Source organism: Vicia villosa, linkage group LG5, assembly GCF_029867415.1.
Source record: "Vicia villosa cultivar HV-30 ecotype Madison, WI linkage group LG5, Vvil1.0, whole genome shotgun sequence".
NCBI lineage: Eukaryota > Viridiplantae > Streptophyta > Magnoliopsida > Fabales > Fabaceae > Vicia > Vicia villosa.
The window spans coordinates 45,529,743-45,547,271 of NC_081184.1; the positions used below are offsets into that span (position 1 = coordinate 45,529,743).

At 37.4% G+C, this 17,529-nt stretch overlaps 1 long non-coding RNA gene and 1 other non-coding gene across 2 annotated transcripts; both read left to right on the top strand.

The window, feature by feature from the left end:
* The first annotated feature begins 4,197 nt into the window (after positions 1–4,197).
* On the top strand, positions 4,198–4,304 carry LOC131608368 (small nucleolar RNA R71). Its single transcript, XR_009285632.1, has one exon. It is a non-coding gene; the product is annotated as a small nucleolar RNA R71 (small nucleolar RNA).
* A 5,182-nt stretch (positions 4,305–9,486) lies between these two features.
* LOC131606581 (uncharacterized) lies at positions 9,487–10,859 on the top strand. The gene is made up of 3 exons (XR_009284894.1): positions 9,487–9,824; positions 9,902–10,268; positions 10,604–10,859. It is a non-coding gene; the product is annotated as an uncharacterized LOC131606581 (long non-coding RNA).
* The last annotated feature ends 6,670 nt before the right edge of the window (positions 10,860–17,529 follow it).

Below are 17,529 nucleotides of genomic sequence, written 5' to 3' on the forward strand. Positions count from 1 at the left end.
CCTCTACCTGGCCACTGGTTTGTGGGTGATATGGTGTTGCTACACTGTGTTTGACTCCGTACTTACTTAGAAGTTTGTCAAATATCTTAGATATAAAATGCGATCCTCCATCACTTATGACTAGACGGGGTGTTCCAAACCTAGGAAATATGATGTTCTTGAACAATTTGACTACTACTCTTGTGTCACTCGTTGGTTACGCTATCGCTTCTATCCACTTGGATACGTAGTCAACTGCTACTAGAATGTACTTATTCCCCATCGAAGATGGAAAAGGTCCCATAAAATCTATACCCCATACATCAAAGAGTTCAACTTCTTGGATATTCCTTGAGGGCATTTCGTCACGCCTTGAAATGTTCCCAGTGCGTTGACAGCAGTCACACTTGACAATGTAAGCATGGACATCACGCCATAGAGTTGGCCAGTAAAGGTCTACTTGAAAGATCTTGGCACATATCTTGGATGTACTCGCATGTCCACCATAAGGTGCAGCGTGACAATGTTTAATGACATTTTCCACCTCTTCTTCAAGGACACAACATCTAAAGATGTTGTCTATCCCTCTCTTAAAAAGGAGTGGTTCATCCCAATAAAAACTTTTGATATCACTGAATAACTTCTTCTTTTGTTGGAAACTTAAATCAGGGGGTATGATATCGGCAGCTAGATAATTACGATGTCAGCGTACCAAGGTACACTTCTCATTATTGATATGTTCTCATGGTTTTCTTCTTTATAGGTTTCGGGGTCATCTTCTCTCGTTATATTTATCCTAGCTATAAGTCCGTCATAGGTGAAGTAATCGTCTATAGGTATTAAATCTGCTTTTAAGTGTTCTAGCCTAGAAAGGTGGTCAGCTACTAGATTCTCAGTTCCTTTCTTATCTTTGATATCTAAGTCGAATTCTTGGAGCAAGAGAATCCATCTGAGCAATCTTGTATTAGCATCCTTTTTGTTTAACAAATACCGAATTATTGCGTGATCAGTGTAAACTACAATCTTAGCTCCTACCAAATAAGATCGAAACTTATCGATTGCGAATACTACGACCAACAATTCCTTCTCAGTGGTTGTGTAGTTAAGTTGGGCAGAATCTAGGGTTCTACTTGCGTAATAAATTACATGCAATTTCTTATCTTATCTTTGCCCTAGAACTGCTCCAACTGCATAGTCACTAGCATCACACATGATTTCGAAAGGTTGCATCCAATCAGGGGGTTATATGATAGCAGCTGAAATCATTGCTTGTTTTAAAATGTCAAAAGCTTCAATGCATTTTTCATTAAAATCGAACTCAACATCTTTCATTAGAAGGTTAGTTAAGGGTTTTGTTATTTTGGAGAAGTATTTGATAAAGCGTCGGTAGAATCCAGCATGTCCTAGGAAACTTCTTACTTCCCTAATGGTTTTAGGTGGGCTGAGGTTTTCTATAACTTCTATCTTGGCTTTTTCGACTTCTATGCCTCTCTCGTAGACAATGTGTCCTAAAACTATTCCTTCATTGACCATAAAATGACATTTCTCCCAGTTTAGCACAAGGTTCACTTCCACACACCTTTCTAAGATTTTCTCAAGGTTAGAGAGACAATTTTTGAAATCGAATCCGCATACCAAGAAATTGTCCATAAATACTTCCATAATACTGTCGAGATAATCTACGAAAATTGACATCATACAACGTTGGAAAGTGGCAGGTGCATTACAAAGTCCAAAGGGCATTCGCCTGTAGGCAAATGTTCCATAAGGATAGGTAAATGTTGTCTTTTCTTGGTCCTTTGTGTGAATGGGGATTTGGAAAAATCCTGAATATCCATCTAGATAACAAAAATATGAATGCCTAGCTAGACGTTCGAGCATCTGATCTATGAATGGAAGAGGGAAATGATTCTTCCTAGTCGCCTTGTTCAACTTTTTGTAATCTATACATATATGCCATCCTCCTTCTGTTCGTTTTGCTACTCGCTCACCCTTCTCATTTTCTACAACCGTGATGCCTCCTTTCTTAGGCACCACATGTACAGAGCTTACCCACTCACTATCCGAGATCTGATATATTATCCCAGCTTCAAGTGACTTAAGAACTTCTTTCTTAACTACATCACTCATTATAGGGTTTATTCTTCTCTGATGCTCTCTCGAGGGTTTCGAATTTTCTTCTAGCATAGTCCGATGCATGCATACAGATGGTCTTATTCCTTTCAAGTCAGAGATTTTATAGCCTAAAGCTGAGGGATATTTTCGCAAGATATCTAAGATTTGACTTGTTTCTTTTTGGTTCAGAGTGGCATTAATTATAACAGGGCAATTCATCTCTTCATCCAAGAACTCATATCTTAGATTCTTGGGTAGTTCTTTAAGTTCTAAAGTGGGTTTTTTGAGACACGGCATAGGGTCTGGTGTAAGAGCTAAACATTCAAAGAGGTTGTCATCAATGTAGGGTTCCATTCTCTCGAATCCATCATCCTCTAAAATGGGGGTTGAAGGTAGTTTAATTGAAGATTCATCTCGCTCAAGTTCATTTATGCATTCATCAATGATGTCGATTGTATAGCATGCATCTCCTATCACTGGTGCCATGAGAAACTTTGGGAGGATGAATTCTATCTTTTCATCTCCTACGTCGAAGGTTAGTTTTCCTTTCTTAACGTCTATTATGGCTCCGGCGGTTGACAAGAATGGTCTTCCCAAGAGAATCAGAATTTCCTCGTCCTCCTTAATATCCATTACTACGAAATCGGTCGGAATATATAACTGACCTATCTTAACTGGTATATCTTCTAAAATGCCCATAGGGTATTTGACAGATCTATCAGCTAACTGTAAAGACATTTTGATTGGCTGAAGTTCTCCTAAGTTTAACCTCTTACAAACTGCCAAAGGCATTAAGCTCACGATTGCCCCTAGGTCTAAGAAAGCTTTGTCGATCATATGATTTCCTAGGATGCAGGGAATGGAAAAACTTCCAGGATCTTTGTCTTTCTCAGCAAGTTTATTTTCGGAGATGTAATGGCATTCTAAGGGTTTAGGATCGTCGAGTCTACGCTTGTTAGACAAGATGTCTTTTAAGAATTTAGCATATGATGGTATTTGAGTGATTGCTTCTGTAAAAGGGATTTCTACGTGAAGTTTTTCTATCACCTTGATGAATTTTTGGCACTGACTTTCTATCTTACTTTTCTTAAGTCTTTACGGATATGGAATAGGTGGTTTATATGGTGGTGGAGGTGTGTAATCTTTGTCTTTTGTTTCTACTCCTTGTTTTGATTGTTTTGTAGATTCCTTCGGTTTCTCCACTTGGTTCGTGGGCATGACATTTTCCTCAGTTCTTTCGGGTGCGCTTAACGTTGGGTTTCTAGGTCCATCATAAGTGGTCCCGCTTCTTAAGGTAATGGCGTTTGCTTGCCCTTCTGGATTGGGTTGAGTTTGACCAGGGAATTTCCCTCCAGGTGTAGTTTGTGCGGCTGGTGTCTGAGCTATTTGCGAGATCTGAGTCTCAAGCATCTTATTATGAGTTATGACTTGGTCAAACTTGGTTCCTAGTTTTGTTATTAGGTCATTCATATGAATGTTTTAGTTGTGGAACTCTTTATTTTGTTGAGTTTGGACTAGAATGAAGTTTTCTACCGTCTCCCTAAAACTAGGTTTTGGTGGTACAACTTGCATAGGTTGGTTTTGTCTTTGAGACGGGTAACCTTGCGGCCTAGAGGGTCTAGGATTTTGGATTGGGTTATTATTTTTATAGGAAAAATTAGGGTGGTTCCTCCATCCAGGATTGTAAGTGTTTGAAAATGGGTTTCCTTGGGTATAATTAACTTGTTCTGAGCTAGACTCATTCAACATGTTACAATCAGAGGTTTGATGTCCTTGGATTCCACAGAGTTGGCCTTCCGATTGGATAGCGGCTATTGTGGCAGGGTTTTGAGACATATTTTCTAGTCTTAGGGTTAGAGCATCCATTTTGGCATACATCAAGTCCATGCAACTTATCTCATGTACTCCTCCTTGGGCCTCCTTCTTCTCCACTGTTGCTCGTTGGACTCCCCATTGATAATGGTTTTGGGCCATGTCTTCAATTAGGGCGCAAGCTTCAGGGTAGGGTTTGTTCATCAATGCACCACCAGTGGCAGCGTCGATAGACATTTTGGTGTTATAATGGAGTCCATTATAGAAGGTTTGTATGATTACCATTGCTCTAGGCCATGGTGTGGACAAGCTCTCAAAAGGTCTTTATATCTGTCCCAGGCTTCAAAAAGTGATTCACCTTGGTTTTGATTAAATCAAGTAATCAGGTTCCTAAGGATAGCGGTCTTGCTAGGGGGGAAATATCTAGCAAGGAAAACTCTCCTAAGGTATTCCCAAGTTTTTATTGAGTTGGTGGGAAGGGAATCTAACCAGTCGCGTGCCTTACCTCTAAGGGAGAATGGGAATAGTCTAAGGCGAATTGCCTCAGACGTAGCACCGTTCGGTTTAAGGGTGTCAACTAACTGGATAAAAACCTTTAGGTGTTGATTCGGGTTCTCGGTAGCGAGACCAGCGAATTGGTTTTGTTTTACTAATTGTAATAGTGCGGGCTTTAGTTTGAAATTGTTAGTTGTTATAGCTGGGTTTACTATACTAGAACTAGGCTCCTCATTAGATGGTTGTGCAAACTCCTTGAGTGGTCTTTGGTTACGATCTTCGGTCATAACTATTCTTAACTTGCGTATAAAGAGACGGGCTCGAGCGTAACGTTCAGGTTCTACTAAAGGATTAATTAGTTTACCGGTGCTACGATTTCTATGCATCTACCGGCTAAATATAACCTCAGTCTAAACAGGATAACAATAGGGTACGAAATTTGACGAAGTTTTGCTACCCGGCAACGGCGCCAAAAACTTGATGGGATGTTTACGTATAAGTCTAAATTTAGAACTGCAAGTGCACAGCCTATCGAAGTAATATATAAGATTATCGAACCCAGAGACCAATTGTCAATCTATCAATCCTATTGCTAAGGTGTTTATCTAAGGTAAATCAATATGGTTAAATGGGTGTGGTACAAGGAAAATAAAGGTATAAAGTAAATGATAGATAAAAGCAACGGGATTGAATGTAAATCACGTAAGTCGGACCATGTTCCAGTTATACATGTATAGAACTACTTCTGAGGCAATATTTTCTACTTGTAGAAAGGAATGATTTAACGGGAACTTGTCGCTTTCGCGTACTAAGAACCGAGTTTACCCTTTAAGTCTACCCCTTCATTTGTCACATAATGAAAAGTGCGCATTGCGTTAAAGTGGTGAACCTATTCTTAATAAATCAATTACTTGTCTTAGTAGGAAAGTGATTTTAACTTGAGAAATTTAACTTAAAGATATTCTTGGCTTTTGACCAAGAATCAGATTTCAAACTCACAAACGCGTCTGAAAATAGTTCCAAAATCGTTTTCTAAAAGAAAGATCTCTAGTTAACCAAACGAATGGCTTTCGCTCTTTCCGTTTGGTTAAGAACTAATCTAGTTTGATCTTAAGTATGGATGGCTTTCGATCTTACCCATAAACATTAACCACAGTAAACGAGTATTAAAAGTTAAAACATCCTCAGTAGTTTTTCTATTGATGGAACATTGGAACACGATCGTGATACGATCCTTACATTCTAACCCTTATAAAATTAGCTAGACATGGAAATAAATGCGAGCCTATAAAACATGTAGGCTATGATAAGAGCGGAAAATAAAAGGCGCGAGTCTATAAAACGTGTAGACTATGGTAAGAGCATTTAAAGTCTAACAAACGTGTAGACTATGGTAAGAGCATTTAAAGTCTATTAAACGTGTAGACTATGGTAAGAGCATTTAAAGTCTATAAAACGTGTAGATTATGGTATGAGCATTTAAAGTCTATAAAACGTGTAGACTATGGTAAGAGCAATAAAGTAAATAAATAAAGCGATTAAATAGAACCTTTCTCAAATCAGAGACTTGAATCTGAGACAAATTGTAGAGTTGTAAAAGATGGTATGATGAACTTCAACCAAAGTGCTCCAAACTTGATTACAAACCAAATCTACACTGTAATAACTCCCCGATATGAAGAGATTATCACTTTACAGATACTAATGGTATATGGCTTAAGTAGTACTAAGCTTGGATGCCTTGAAGAAATGAAAATCGAAAACTATATATAGAGGTTCCTGAAGAGGTGCAAACACCAGCATGTCCCTCAACTCCTTCTGAGCGGGTAACAAATCCTGAAGGCCGCGGGCGCGGTGTGTGGAAACTGCAAGATCGTGGGAACATGGTAGTTGGCCACTGGGTGAAAGTGGGCCATGTCATCGTGTTCCTTGTAGCTGGCGCGGAGCAGGACGCCATGTGTGCATTTTTCTGAAAAACCCTATTTTTCTGGCATTTTTGCTTGTTTCTTCGCAGAAGGCTCTGAAAGGACATGTGACCTGAAAACAAAGGAAATACAGACATAATAATGGAAAACAATAATAAAAAATCAGGAAGACATGTGATATTCGAGTTAAAAACATAGTGCAATTCGGTGTTATCACACATCCTAGGAATTTCCATGTCACACACACCAGGAAATATTCTGTTGCACATTCTCATACTTCTTATGCTAAATCTCAGTTCAATCAGAACGTGAGAAAAACTAACCCCAAGGGACCCAAGAGAATGTGGGTACCTAAGGATAAAATAATTCATGTTGCAGATCTCCTTAACAGCACAAAGGACAAACATGTCATGGTACCTGGACTCTGGATGCTCAGGATACATGACGGGAAAAAGGTCTATGTTCTAAAGTCTGGAATTTAGATCTAGGGCAAGATCATAGGCTCTGGAACCATTGGTATTGGTAACTCTCCCTCTATAACTAATGTTCTGCTAGTTGATGGATTAGCTCATAATTTATTGTCCAGAAGTCAATTAAGTGACAATGGTTATGACATAATCTTTAATCAAAAGTCTTGTAGACCTGTTAGTCAAAAGGATGGTTCAATCCTATTTACAGGAAAAATAAAGAACAACGTTTATAAGATTGATCTTTCAGATCTTAAAAACCAACAGGTTACTTGCCTTCTTTCTGTTAACAAAGAGCAGTGGGTATGGCATAGAAGATTGGGTCATGTTAGCATGAGAAAAATCTATCAGATTACCAAACTCAATATGGTCAAAGGACTACCTAATGTGAAATAAAAATCAGATGCTCTTTGTGAAGCATGTCAGAAAGGAAAGTTTTCTAAAAATGCTTTTAAATCTAAAAACATTGTTTCTTCTTCAAGGTCGTTAGAACTTCTGCATATTGATATGTTTGGTCCAGTCAAAACAACATCAATTAGAGGAAAAAAATATGGATTGGTAATTGTAGATGATTACAGGAGATAGACATGGGTAAAGTTCTTAAAACACAAGGATGAGTCACATTCTGTGTTCTTTGATTTCTACAAACAGATTCAATCGGAAAAAGAGTCTAAAATCATAAAAGTCAGAAGTGATCATGGTGGCGAATTTGAGAACAGATTCTTTGAAATTTATATCAAAGAAAATGGTATTGCCCATGATTTCTCTTGTCCTAGAACTCCACAACAAAATGGAGTTATAGAACGAAAGAATAAGACTCTTCAAGAAATGGCCAGAACCATGATCAATGAGACTAATATGGCTAAACATTTATGGGCAGAAGCAATTAACACAGCATGTTATATTCAGAATAGAATCTCCATAAGACCAATTCTGAATAAGACTCCTTATGAATTATGGAAGAATAGAAAACCCAACATTTCATATTGTCTCACGCTCGTAAAAAATGAACAGAGTTGCCACTGATATATTTATCCCAAAAGGGAAAGGAATATCAGAAAACCTAGCAAAGAATAAGAGCAAGGTCTTTCGACCAGAGATAGGGTACGGGAGTCGGTTACGCAAGGGGAAGGTACTAGCACCCCTCACGCCCATCGTACTCGATTGTATCCACCTATGTTTATTGCTATCTAAAGGGTGTGTAAATCTATAGCTTAATGCAAAGGGAATGCATGCAAATGAAAGAAAAAGAAACACGGGGAAAAAAAGGTTTATAATTAGTTGTGCTCGCTTAGGCCCCGCGACCTAATGCCTACGTATCCTTTTCAGGAATCACATCGTCGTAGTTCGGCTTACATGTTTTTGTTTGTTTTTGTGTTTTTTAGTTAAACAGTTACATTCGCACTCCACTGCTCGACTTCTGGAGTCTTAAGCTGGGAATGGAGCGGAAATAACGTGTCTGATTAAGGGAAAGAATGCCCTGAACGCAAGAGAGAGAAGAGAGAATATTGGTTTGTGTTTTTTATGTAACTTCATGATGAACAAAACCCAATACAAGGCTTCGCACCACGTCATTACTTTGTTTAGGTCTGAGCCTTTATTAAGTATTTTAAAATCTTTTGATTGGTGATTTTTAAGGGAAATTAATCTGTGAGTTGAATCACATAAAAGTGTATAATGGTAGAGAAACAGATTAGGGAATAAATCCCACTCATTTTCTCCCACTATTAGTAAAGCGTGATTCGCCTCTTTATGGATTAAAATGTTTTAAAGTTGAAAAGAAAAAGAAAAAGGGAAACTAGCCTAAAATGAATAACTAGCCTAGTGTTATGATTATACCTAATTGTATGGATTTTCAAGGGAAAACTAACTTAAAAATTATCAAGATATTATAGGTCCTAAATCTAAAGGAACGAGATTACAAGTGAGATCAAAATTATAGGTCAAACATCAATGTAAACAAGTATACAAGATTAGTACAAAAGTGACTTAAGGATGACTTGAAATATGCTACAAAACATGGAAGCAAATGATGCAAATTATAGTGCAAAAACATGAAACTAAACAAAGCATGAAATGGATTAAAGGATTATTTATTTTCTATGACTTTTATATGACAAAAACAAGAATTCTAATCATGCAAAAGAATTAAAATACAAGCCTAAACTAATATTTTTTATGAACATTTTTATATGTCAAAATTATGTCAAAGTCTAAGAAAATAATAGGAAAAAATTAACATTTTATCACCTAAAAGAAATGGCAAAAAAAAATCTAATACAATCTAAATAAAAGAATGAAAACAGGGGGGGTGAACATTGAAAGATTGGTGTTGAATAGCAAAGGCGCTGGGCCCAGGGTGTTGGCCTAACAAACTATTTTTGTTGTACATTCAGGCTGCCAAAAAAGCTATAATGGGCTTAATGGGGGTGTGCATAGCAGTGATTTCGGTGGCCCAGAGGTTTTCAGAATTTTCTCTTATTCAATTTTAGATTATCAGATTTTAATCAATTAATTTAGTTAATTAAAACAATAGACCTTATGTTAAACTCAATTAATCAATTAAAGTCAATTAAATCAGTTAATTCAGTCAATTATCAATTATTCAATTTCAAATAATAACATTAATAATTAATAATAATAAAAGTGAAAAGAAAAGAGGATTAGGGCTTATTGTGTCTTTCTCACTTCTATCTCGTTCCCCTTCTCTCAAATGAACAAGATGGCGACGACGGTCTACCCTCGCCGTGCACCACCGTCCCTCGCTCCTCAAACACTAAAACTCAAACGCAAAACCTATTCTACCTCTAACCTTCAATACGCCTATGGATTCAGATTCTTAAGGTTCGTTTTCATGAAGCGGAATCGAAGAGGAAAATTGTGAAACCCTAAGTCCCAAATTCAAGCAAAAATGAAAGAATCACGAATAGAACTTGATTGAAGACCGAAAATGTAAGAAATAGCAAGCCAGAGGGGAGGATGCGATGGAAACCTATGCGAGATAACGCAAGGAAGCGACGAAGCTCTTCAGGTGAGTCTTGGATCTCTCTATTAATTCTTCACCGTTTCTTCTTCCTCTTCTGAGCTGCGATATGGCTGTTACTGCAGATGATGATAATTATTGGATTCTGATGCGTTTTTGTTGTGGTGATTTTGTTCTCTTCTTTTCCTTTGCAAAAATGGAGGCATAGAGAGATTATAGATGAAGGTTGTTGTTTTGTGATGAAGAAGGGTGATTATGCCAAGGAGAAGGATGAAAATTGGTTGTGGTTGGTGATTGAATGAAGATGATGAAGCAATATTTGGAGGTGATTCGAGATTATGGTGATGAAGTGAAGAATCCAGGAAAATGGTTGAATGAAGTGTGTGTGAAGAGGTTGAAGTGGTGAAGAAGGTAAATGATAGTGAGAGTGAAGGTCAAAAATGGTGGAGGCTTGAATGAAGGTGGAGAAGCCTGTTATATAGATCTTCTCAGGTTAGTTCAATCTCTGATTTTCTATTACATTCTGTTGGATTCTGTTATTCTGTTAAAAGTTTGTTATGTGACAGTTAGAGGTTAGAAGAAGTTAGTTATGATGTTAGTTGGAAATCTGTTAGGTAGTTAGGTTGTTAGTGTTGAGTTGGTTTGGATATGTATAACTGGAATGTGTGTGTGGATCTGTTTTGGAATGCAGCAGGACTGTTTGTGAGTTTGGATTGTTTATGCTAGGCTGATGGATTTGTATGTTGCAGGGCTGCAAACTAAAAAAATGGATATGAATGTGTGGATTAATGCTTTGACTAACATTTTGATTTTTTTGTATGGCGCAGGTTCAAAGCTATCTGATTTTGGACATGAATGAGGAGCAAGGATATGGAGGAGATTGAAGCTTGGTGGAAGCATGAAGATGTGATCATGATGAAGTGTAGGATTAGGAAAGGGTGTTTGATTTTGGTTGACTTAGGTTAAAAATCTGTATCTTTATATCTTTTTTCTTCAATGTAATGTGTAATGGACACCTTTTTTTGGATTTTGTACCAAACAACTCTTAAGTTTCAATCTGATTGGATTTTGGTTGATTTGAAATGGTTAATCTTGGATGTTGAAATTGATTTATGATAAGAATCGGTAGATGTTCCGAGTTTGGTATCAAAATTGGTCTCGAATGACTTGTGAGTGAATGAAAGTTTATTGCCAATTGTAGCTTGTCCTTCGAATCAATTGTATACTTTTCATAGTTCCATAATAATTAGAACACTCCTGATTGAATTGTAAATGCATAATAATTTGTTCTTGAAACGACTTTAATATGCATAAGACCTTAACTTGATGTATCAGAAGATAGATAAACTCATCATCCTATTATATAAACCATGAGTGATTTCCTGTATTTCAATTAGATTTAGGAACCCCCTTGAATTGATGAAAGATAGAATAGGGAAAATATAGTTAGAGAAAATCATAGGAACCCCCTTGTTCTGATGATGACCACAAATACGTGAATATTTACAAAGAGCCCCAAATGAATCCTTACATCCATGATCCTTGCTCTCATTTCCCAATTATTGATAAATGCATGATTTTATTGATGACCTGATGGGATGATAATGCAGATGAAATGAGACAACATAAGCCAATTAAAAATGGAATTAGATGGGCAAATTTTGGGGTGCAACACATATTTCCATCCTTTTGGATGTATTTGCTATATTCTGAATACTAGGGATCATCTGAACAAGTTTGATTCCAAAGCTCAGAAGTTTCTTCTTCTTGGATATTCTGAAAACTCTAAGGGCTACAGAGTATACAATACTGAAACTCTGATAGTTGAGGAATCAATCAATGTCAGATTTGATGATAAGCTTGGCATTCAAAAGCCAAAGCAGAATGAGAATTTTGCAGATGTAGACATCTCTGATCCAGGTCATGAAGAGCCCAGAGGAAAGGATGATTCAGAAGAACAAGTTGCTGCTTCTTTAGAGAATCTCAGAATATCTGAAGAACCAACAGTCAGAAGATCCTCAAGAATAATCTCAGCTCATCCAGAGGATGTCATTATTGGAAAGAAAGATGATCCCATCAGAACAAGATCTTTTCTAAAGAACAACACAGAGTCTCTATTTGGATTAGTGTCTTTGATTGAGCCAACATCTGTTGATGAAGCTCTGGAAGATACTGATTGGATTATTGCAATGCAAGAAGAGCTAAATCAGTTTACAAGAAATGATGTGTGGGATCTGGTTCCAAGACCTAAAGGATTTAACATTATTGGAACAAAGTGGGTTTTCAGAAACAAGCTAAATGAAAAAGGTGAAGTAATCAGAAACAAGGCCAGACTGGTTGCTCAAGGTTATAGTCAACAAGAAGGTATTGATTATAATGAAACCTTTGCACCAGTTGCCAGGTTAGAGTCTATAAGATTATTAATTTCATTTTCCACTCAAAATAACATCACTCTTTATCAGATGGATGTTAAGAGTGCATTTTTAAAAAGTTACATAGATGAAGAAGTTTATGTTCACCAACCTCCTGGTTTTGAAGACTCTAAGTCTCCAGAACATGTTTTCAAACTTAAGAAATCATTATATGGTTTGAAGCAAGCTCCTAGAGCTTGGTATGAAAGATTAATTTGTCAAATTTATGTTGATGATATTATATTTGGAACATCTAATGCCTCTCTTGGAAAGGATTTCGCTAAGTCTATGCAGGCAGAGTTTGAAATGAGCATGATGGGAGAGCTAAAATACTTTCTATGCATTCAGATAAGCCAAACCTATGAAGGGACTTACATACATCAGACGAAGTATGTCAAGGAACTTCTGAAGAAGTTTAAATTATCAGATTGTAAGGAAGCAAAAACCCCAATGCATCCAACATGCATTTTAGGTAAGGATGAGGTCAGTAAGAAGGTAGATCAGAAGATCTATAGAGGTATGGTAGGATCTCTTCTCTATCTGATTGCTTCTAGGCCTGACATCTTATTTAGTGTCTGTTTGTGTGCTAGATTCCAATCAGATCCTAGATAATCTCACTTAACTGCTGTTAAGAGAATTCTTAGGTATCTGAAAGGTACTACTAGCGTTGGTTTGTCTTAGAGAAGATCTGAAGAATTCAACTTAGTAGGATATTGTGATGCTGATTACGCTGGAGATAGAGTTGAAAGGAAAAATACTTCTAGAAGTTGTCAGTTTTTGGGAAGAAATCTGATCTCGTGGTACAGCAAGTAACAAGCCACAATTGCATTGTATACAACTGAAGCAGAATATGTAGCTACTGCTGGATGTAGCACACAGATGCTCTAGATAAAAAGTCAGCTAGAAGACTATCAGATATATGAGAGTAACATTCCTATATTATGTGATAATACTTTTGCTATTTGTCTTTCTAAAAAACCTATTTTGCATTCTAAAGCTAAGCATATAGAGATTAAGCATCACTTTATTAGGGATTGTATTCAGAAGGGAGTTCTCTCTTTAAACATTGTAGATACAAACCATCAATGGGCTGATATCTTTACAAAACCCCTTGCTGAAGATAGATTTAAGTTCATTCTGAAGAATATTGGTATGGACTTATGCCCAGAATGAAGTGCTTGTGAAGCTCTAATATGTTTTTAGTCTAAAGAATATGTTTTTATTTGTTTTTTTCTTCTTATCAGATGTTTTGATTGTGTTTATTCATGAAATTGTTATCACTAACGTTTCATGTGCCTAGTATGACTCAGAACTTCTGTTAAAGCAAAACAGCTGTCACCAGCTATCCTAAGATGATGTCACCAGCTACCCCAAGATGAAGGGACAAGCATGCGTGCAGTTGATGAAACGCCGCCCTAGGTAACTGTGCAAAATCTTTTCAAATCTTACGTTTCCCCATTAATGTCTTTCATCATTAATTCTGTAACCGTTGTTTTTTAAATTATGTAACTGTTCCTCATTCATAACTCTATTTCATTCTTTTTTTAAATTTGTCCTTATATATTTCATTTCAACTTCTTTTTTTCCCTCTTTTCATTCTCTCTCTTTGTTTTATGCATTTTCTTTCTCTCTTTCGTCTCTACCAAAACCCAAAACCTAAAGGAAATCTCAGTTCTTCTTCAATGGCTTCTTCATCTCTGCAACAATCTTCCTCTCAGCAAAAGCAACAACAACCACCAACGTTCACTCCACCTACAAGAACTTGTCTCATCCCCTTTGCAGATCTGGAAGTTCTGTGTGAACTCATGGTTGATTTTGACAATCTCAAGGAAAATGAGTTCAAGTTGAAATCAAACATGCTGCTTCAAGGTTGGGAAACCTTTTTTGATCGTCTTATTGGGACAGTCTACCCATATTTGGTGAAGGAATTCTGGATTCACGCAACTCTTACACCTATGGCAATTATCTCCTTTGTTCTAGGTAAAGAAATCTCCATTACCGAGAACCTAATAAGGAAGTTACTCAATCTTGAAGGTCTGAGTGGTATTACATGAGCAGTTGCTGGTAGAACTGACTGGGATGCAATTTATTCTAAAGTGTTTACAATAGGGCAGGGTTCAAACAACACCAAGGATCTGAAGGCCCCCTACAGAGTCTGGGATAAGATTCTTCTGGGGTATATTCATCACAGGAAAGCTTCAGTTTCTCCCACCTACTTCAACCAGGATCAATAGTACCTTCTGTACTACATAGGCAAGGGCCAGAGGATTGATCTACCTCATCTTCTGTTCATCCATCTGTGGAATCATGTGAAGGATTCTCGAGAACAAGCAAAGTTGAAAAATTAGAAGATCAAGAGGAACATCATCCCTTCCGGAAGGCTCATCTCAAATATTCTGACAGAAAGTAGTCTGATAGATGTTCTGAGAGAAGCTGGAGCAGTTCAGGATCTGGTAGCTACTTGTAGGAGTACTCTGACTGCTCACAGTCTGAAGAAGACGAAGTTGATTACAAGTGTTGCCTCTCAGCCTAGAGTGGTAAATGATGTTATGTCCAGAAGAATTCCTATCGATGACTTTCAGCTGTTCTTCAATGAAGAGCATCCTCAAATCATTCTCTTTTATCTGGAGAATTGCTTAAAGGACAATACTGAGTTTGATCCAGCATGGCTGCGTGGCAGAAATCTTCCTACTTCAGATGTTCCAACTGCTTCCAAGAAGACAAAGGCTACATCTGAAGGTCATTCCAGAACGATAAAGAAGAAGAAGAAAAATTCAGGTATTTCTATCTCTAGTTTTGTACTTGTTGAAAATTCTGAAAATGTATCAACAGTTGTCCCATAATCTATGAAAATACCCAGAACCTCTGAAACCCTTAGGAAGATGATAGATGATAGAGATAACATAGATGACTCTATCCTAAACTCTGAACCTGAACCTGAACCAGAACCAAAAACACAACCATCTTCTAAATCCCCATCTACCTCCACCCCTTCCAAAGGAAAACAACCTGCTCAATCTTCTGAACCTATCATTCTCAACCCTCCATTTCTCAATGTCATATTCCCATCTTTACCCTCTGAAAACATTTTCTCCACTACACAACATCCACCCTCCGAACCTCAATCTTTTGCACCTCAACCTCAACCAGCCTCTCCAACATCTTAAAACCAACCAGTAGTTGATATACCTATCTTCTATGATTTTTCAGACCCATCCTCTCCATCATCCTCTGATTCTCTCTTTCACAAACCTCGCAACACAACCCCTTCATCTGATCCAGCAGTTGTTGTCTTAGACTCTGATCATGAAGAAGAATCTTCACCCATCTCACCATTCCACATATCCTTCCTGACAGACCCTCTGAACCCTACCTAATTTCCAACCCCCAAGAGCCCATTACCATCATCAGACCCATCTCAACCCTACCCTCTATTGATACACGTATTCAGGTTCTCAACTACAGGGTACGGACTTGGTTGGAAAATATGAAGGCTGCCTATGATCATAAGCTAGATCACGTGGCTGTTGGAAAGCTCTAGAAAGCTTTCTCCAAGGATCTGCAGGCTGATGTTCTGGATCTTCAAAATGTCTGTGTTTCTGAAGCTCCTGCTGGCCAGGCTCTGGAGTTTGGCAATTGGAAGGAACTTCAGAATGTTTGGAATTGGAAGCCTGTGCAGGCAGAATCTTCTGAAGCTGCGGCATATAAAGCTGATGATATGGAGTTTGATTCTGATAACATAGAGATTGATCAACCTCTGCCTATGGTGGTGTGGAAACCAAAACAATTTCCTTTTGCTCCTAAGGATTTTGTTCTTCTGACAGGAGACATGGAAACTCTCTTCTCTTGGTTTGAGTCTAATCCTGTTACTCTGCCACCTGTCTCAGCCCCTTCATCATCTGCAGGTCCTTCAAGTTCTGATGTATGGAATACTCTGAAGGAAATCCAGAAGAATCAGGAAGTTGTGTTTGATCGTCTGGCAAAGCAAGATGACACCAATCAAGAGATCAAAACTTGGATGCAGAAGTCTAAAGAGACTTCTAAGAAGCAAGCCGAAGATACAACTGAGATCAAGAAGATGCTAGCCTTCTTAGCCTCCAAACTTTCCTAGTCTTTTTTCTTGTTTTTTGGAGTCATTTGTTTCTTTGCATCTGTTTTGTTCATTTTCTGATCATTAATGAAATACTTTCTTTCCTGTTCATTCTTTGTTTTCATCTGAATCTTTATTATTCTTTTTGATGTTTGACAAAAAGGGGGAGAAACGTATTTTGAATTGATTTTATTATATCAGTTTCCAGGCCTAAGTCTCAACATTCTTTAACAAGAATTGCAAAGTTCTGTATTTGAAAGTTTTGCAAGAATGTGATGCTTTGAAGATCTCAAAAAGGGGAGAAACGTATTTTGAACAAGAATTGCAAAGATCTGAAGCAAATAGAATTTGATGCTCTGATACGCTGGTTCTCTAAAGAAAATTCAAAGCTTTGATGTTGTCCAAAGGAAGCTCTGAAAGGAAGCTCTGAATCATCTTCAGATAAAGCTCAACTTTAAGAAGTCTCTTATGAAATAGAAAATACTCAGGGAAGTCTTTTTATATTAAATTCATCTGGTACTAATTTCAGGGGGAGATTGTTAATCTCAGGGGGAGATAAATCTACTTACTCTGATTGCTTGCATTATGCTATTGTATTTTCTCATCTTTTGTTTTGGATACAAATTCATATCAATTCCATATGTTTTTGTTATCATAAAAAAGGGGGAGATTATTAGAACATGAAATGTTCTGATCATATTTTCTACTTTTGATGATAACATTAGAAATGAATTTTTTATAAGACAATGTGGTACTCTAATAAATTACGTTTTCCATTTCGGGAAAGTGTAAAAGAGTATGCAATATCTTATCCTTCGGATGCTCTGACCCAGATGTTCTGGATGGCTACATCAGAACATGGTATTGAAGTTGTCAGAACATGGCTATTAGAAGCAAGCTCTGAAGCTTTAAAAGTATCATGCTCAAAGGAACTTCCATAGTCTGAAGCGCTGAAGTTCTAACATGCACCAAACGCTGGAAACTCTGATGAATAAAGCAAATCAAGAAGTCTGATTTCAGAAGAAAGCAAATGATGAAAAGCTATATAGGCCAGTCTGTCTATCTGACAAAAGTAACGTTAGAAGCATGGCTACAAAAGGCATAGTCAGAAAAAGCAGTTGAAGCAAGGCTCGAGGTAGTTGACAAAAGCATGTAACATTAAATGCAGTATGTACTGTACACGCAAAGCATTAAATGCAGAACTGTTCAATGATCACATTCTCAACACCTATAAAAAGTTATGTTCTGCCCA